This window comes from Schistocerca serialis, chromosome 1 (genome assembly GCF_023864345.2).
Source record: "Schistocerca serialis cubense isolate TAMUIC-IGC-003099 chromosome 1, iqSchSeri2.2, whole genome shotgun sequence".
NCBI lineage: Eukaryota > Metazoa > Arthropoda > Insecta > Orthoptera > Acrididae > Schistocerca > Schistocerca serialis.
In genome coordinates, this window is record NC_064638.1 from 811,848,455 (window position 1) to 811,854,473 (window position 6,019).

Below are 6,019 nucleotides of genomic sequence, written 5' to 3' on the forward strand. Positions count from 1 at the left end.
GATATTAACACGTCCAAAATGGCATTGGACGGAATTGTGGTGAAATTTGGGGCCAATGTAACATCATTAACCAATATCATACCTCACATGAACTTCTGAACTCTGGCCTTTGCTTCGCATGTGTTGGCACCTTGCTGCTTGAAGCATTGCAAAGCCCCAGGGTAGCATCGCAGGGTGGCACGCTTTTGCTGCATTACAGAGGAAAATTGTAGGCACCTTTGTGCCAAATTTCAAACTTCTGCGTTGCAACAGGAGACAATGACGGCGTTTCGAAAAAGTGGCCCTTTAATTGTATTGCGCAGTGTATTATCATTTCAAAGTACAACAGTCACAGGTCTTGAGAAGCCGAAAGTGGGCACCTCCACCGGTAAGTCTTTCTTTTAGTCCATATATATGATTTCCAGGGATATGTATCAACAAAAAATTCACTTTTAAGGATCTTAGATGTCATTCACTGGGAGGGTTGTAGCACTGGATACATATAGCTACAGGAGTTCGCAACCTGTATGTGAGGGCTTCAGGATGCTCTATAGTTCTGAGCGTCAGCTCTTCACGCCTTTTACTGGCAGCCAGAAGGCTCTGGGTCGCTGTCAGTATTGCGTCGGATAATATATCTCCTCATATACCCCACCGTTAATCATTTTAAAAGGAATGATCAATGACGGCACATGATAACAGCTCACTTCGCCTACTCTATAATATCTTTGGGTAAAATAACATTTGTTTAAGGAGATTAATCGAAATATTTTTTTCCGTCAGTACCCGGTCCTTGCTCCGCACACCTTATATCAGCTTCTTCTGTAGTTTTTTTTTCCGAGCTGTCAATAAACAACTGGCGGAATCAAAATTCTCTACATTCGAGAGACTGTTACGATAACAACACATACACTACAGATAATATTTAGGATATTCTATACCACCTGGTACTGTCCTGCCTTACGTCAGTACTAATACTGGTTCCGAGAATTTAACAATAGCATACTACTCATGACAAAAGACGTCGAATATTAATTGGTCTTCCTACCTGCAAACAGGTACAAATTAGTATGGAGCAACTGTTTTCTCAGCACTTATTGAATCGAATTTGTAAAGGATTTCTTAGTCAGGGTCTGGAAAACGTATGAACGACCGACGTATTAAGTCAGCTATGATTGAAGGACATTACAATAGACCATATGAGCTGTAGCCAGGACAGGAACTAGAATCTCTTGCTGTCGGTGTCAATACTAAGATCTTTAAACTTCGCATAAATGTTTTGACGTTACGAATTAAAATAACAATATGAAAGATGCGTCATAAAATACTTCATAACATCTGTTACAAACAGTGATAACACTGTGATAACGTATGTTACGTGGGCATTGGGGTCGGCATTCGCAGTAATGTATACGCGAGGCATTCGCCAGGTCACACGGATACTTGTTTGGAAACAACACAGCTGTTACGCGGCGTAGCGTCTGCTTTTTGCCTCGCCGAGTTTATTTCAAATATTTATTGACTCTAACGTGTAGCGTTACAACCCTGAATACCACCTCGTCCACTAATATGTAAGGAATGCCGTTACGAATCATAACGATACTTCTTTTTTGCGTACCGTTAAAATTAATCGCTTCCGTATTGAAATGACTCACGTTTCGTACATTTTTTCGATGTTATGAAAGATCGGCCTCCCCGTGGCACATTCGACAGTGTAAGCGTGTTCGCCAGTCTACGATAAGATAAGATGTAAGTATGTGCTCAAAATACAACCCACCCGGTTGGCGGCGCCCATAAGGAAGGGCATCCTGCCACCCTATTGTACCACAAACACTGCCTAGAATCAGATTAACATGCCGACTCTAAAAAGATATGGCATTAAATTAGGGAAAAAGATAATGTGCTCAATACTGAATCCATCCAGATAAATGAAATGAGAGAAGCAGCTGATAAACAAAATTTAAAAACATTTAATTTGTGGAGCAGCATTGGCTGTTCGAATCCATTCAGATAAAAAAATGTGATAGAAGAACTAGGTTTATTCCCACCGCCTAAAAATCCCGCGAGAACTACTAAATCAATAGAGTGATATTGCACATAGTAATTATTATGAAACTTTTAAATACACATTTTAGACTTCATTAGCGCACCGTACCTGTGTGACGGGTCAGGCCCGCTGCGTCGAGCTTGACATGATGGAGGAAACCTCACCAAGTCGCTGGCATTACACAGCTCCCTCTGCTACGATCTCAACATTTTTTTTCGTTTCCTCTTACCAAAATATGTTTGTCTGTCTCAGAAATCATGTACAATATTTATTGTCTAATGCAGAGATATGTTTTATGCATAAATTATTTCAAGACTGTATTTTAAAATCAGTTACAACGTGTAAAGATCACACGCACAAATATGTTTTATGCATAAATTATTTCAAGACTGTATTTTAAAACCAGTTACAACATGTAGAGATCACACATTAACACTACTATTACACCAGTAAAATTTCTTTTAAATTTTAATATGAAGTGACAGCTTACAAGCTTGGCTCCATGCTTCCACTTTCCTTCCTCCAGCTTTCTCCCCCTCAATAACTTATAATCGCTATCTGCGGTCCACGGTGCCCCATACTCATATGCATCATTCTACCTCCATCATGAACACTATCACATTCTTGCATAAGCAGCATCACCATTATACCACAGTACCATTAAGATCATCAGTGATGATATTTTAACCATCTAAAATCAAGTAAAAAGTTTCAAAAAACATAAAAATTGCCTACCAAACTGAATTACGGAAGTCATAATTTATTATCATCTACATTTTATGTATTTTAAAACTTTTATTAAATGTGTAAAATCTGTTGCTGAAGAGCGGTTGTACCCATTGACAGCCCGCTCTTCTTGGGAAATTTAAATAACCACAAAAAATTGGCTTTAGCATATGACAGTGAAATTAACAGTGTTCCTTTTGTATTGTTTTCTTGAAAAATTGGAAAATTACGACCTCTAACGAAAACGTATCCCAGTAAAATATTTAACCGCATTAAATTTCCTGCAAAAAGGTCCTGTTCATTTTTTATGGAGGCCTAATAGTCTGAACATAGTGAGAGCGAGAATATGAAAATCTTGTAAGTGATATTTCGAAGAGCTGAAGTTTGCATAAAACCCACACATAGGAAGAGCTGATTCAGCCTGTATGTGTTATGTATCCTTGTTTTATCACGAGTTCTACACGCTTGAGGATCTCGTCATTAATGATCTATGGGACAACAAGTAGCGGGGGATCAAAAAGTCGGTATAAATTTGAAAACTTAATAAACCACGGAATAATGTAGATAGAGAGGTAAAAATTGACACACATGCTTGGAATGACATGGGGTTTTATTAGAACCACCCCATATTACTAGACGCGTGAAAGATCTCTTGCGCGCGTCGCTTGGTGATGATCGTGTGCTGAGCCGCCACTTTCGTCATGCTTGGCCTCCTAGGTCCCCAGACCTCAGTCCGTGCGATTATTGGCTTGGGGGTTACCTGAAGTCGCAAGTGTATCGTGATCGACCGACATCTCTAGGGATGCTGAAAGACAACAGCCGACGCCAATGCCTCACCATAACTCCGGACATGCTCTACAGTGCTGTTCACAACATTATTCCTCGACTACAGCTATTGTTGAGGAATGATGGTGGACATATTGAGAATTTCCTGTAAAGAATATCATCTTTGCTTTGTCTTACATTGTTATGCTAATTATTGCTATTCTGATCAGATGAAGCCCTATCTGTCGGCCATTTTTTGAACTTTTGTGTTTTTTTGGTTCTAATATAACCCCATGTCATTCCAAGCATGTGTGTCAATTTGTACCTCCCTATCTACATTATTCCGTGATTTATTCAGTTTTCAAATTTATACTGACTTTTTGATCACCAGGGACATCTACTCTAGAACGTCTAATCTAAACTAAATCATAGATAATACTGTCATTGTCATAATCATTGTCAATGTGTAGTGGCAATCAAAGTGCTGTCTCTACTCGTACTCCTACCTGCGTAAGTACTGTGAATGGAAGTAAGGATAATAAGTGCAGTCAGCACGGATACGTGTCTCTTAATTGCGCAGCTCAAACGTCAATGAAGTCCCATAAGAAGACGTGAAATAACTGACAACACCAAAAGAATGTATCTGCTCCCATTCAAATCCAGGAGCAGAAACTGCACACTGCATCACAGATGATTTATGAAAAAAAAAGACATAGTTATACCTGGGGAATTCAAATAATGCCATTCGAAGGCAGAACCTCAAAATCCACGGGCAGTGATCTTACAGACTTAACATCTAGACATGACTCAAGAACCACCCTCAGTGCTTCGTTTCTGCTTACTTTCCAAACATCACAGAAGCTCTCCGGCATACTTGGATGAGCTACTACTCTGAATAAAAGGATATTACGGAAAAAAAGATAGAATCTAATGGCATTGCTGGGAGGAGACGCCTAATCGGAAAGGGTTTTCTTCGTCCAAGCAGTGGCACATTTCGTCACTGTGTGTGGGATGTAGTGTCACAAACTCATCTGCGACACCCGCTTTTCCGCAGGCGGCGACCCAACGCAAATGCTAAATTTCATTATTGTCTACTGTGTTTTTAAAGTGGGGGTGTCGCTCTTTTTGTAACTACAAAGATATGGTGTTGTGTTGCTCTTTCATGTTACTGCTGAGTAACGGGAGAACAGGTGACGCCTCTGCCGACCGAGCCGCGCCAAGTGCCTGGTCGGTCGCTAGCTGCGAGTCTGCCGAGGGCTGTAGCTCCTGAGAGAGGCGCGCACACATTGCTCTGCGATAAATTGTGAACTGTGAAAACTGTTCTTTTGTTTGCTATTAGAGAAATGACTTTAATATTGCCTGATGTGATCTTGTCAAGACCATAAGAGCTACGTAGAAGTTAGTAAACACGCATATCCATACAAATTATAGGGAAGGATATTGAGCCGTGCGTGGCTCGTGTTCGTGCCATCTCCATCTTTTACATTCTGTTTTACTGTACTGCCACCTCGTTTTGTTAATTCAATTACTGGTGTTCCTGAGTTGCTGCCTGCCTGCCCGCGAGGGTTAGCAGTAGTACTTATCGATATATGCCCCGCTTTATTATCTCTGCTGGACTGCTATTACTTCTCGGTTGTCGTGTGTTGAGAGGAAGTTCGTATCTGGCAGTGAGTTGCAACGCGCCAACAGTACAGTTCGGACCTGGCAGTCGGACAGTTGGGACGCGGTAGGAGTCGGTCGAGTTGGAGTGGCAGTGAGGTTCGGATAGCCATGACTCGCCCGACCGTCGCCGGCACACATGGTTCAAATGGTTCAAATGGTTCTGAGCACTATGCGACTTAACTTCTGAGGTCATCAGTCGCCTAGAACCTAGAACTAATTAAACCTAAGGACATCACACACATCCATGCCCGAGGCAGGATTCGAACCTGCGACCGTAGCGGTCACGCGGTTCCAGACTGAAGCGGCTAAAACGCACGGCCACACCGGCCGGCCCGGCACACATGGTTTCAATAGGGACGGTCTTGATTGATCGCCGGTTGGTCGTCTTACTGGACGACGTGATTGCTCGCCGATCGTTTACGGGTTGGCGATGTGTGTGTCTCAACTCGTGGTTCATCCTTGTGATTGCACAGTCACTGCTTTTACCATTGGTCGCGTTCTTCGTCCAAGTGTTTGTGATATTGTGTGTAGCTTGTGATGTCGACTGCCCAGTTATTTTAGTGCTGTTTCCGTGCTGGTGTGTAGCAGTTGATCGGATGGCACAGTCGCGACGTAGTACCAGTGGGGCATGTAGCGTCAGGAAGGTGCGGATAGCCATCACTCTCCGACGGTTGGCGACACACATACACTCCTGGAAATGGAAAAAAGAACACATTGACACTGGTGTGTCATACCCACCATACTTGCTCCGGACACTGCGAGAGGGCTGTACAAGCAATGATCACACGCACGGCACAGCGGACACACCAGGAATCGCGGTGTTGGCCGTCGAATGGCGCTAGC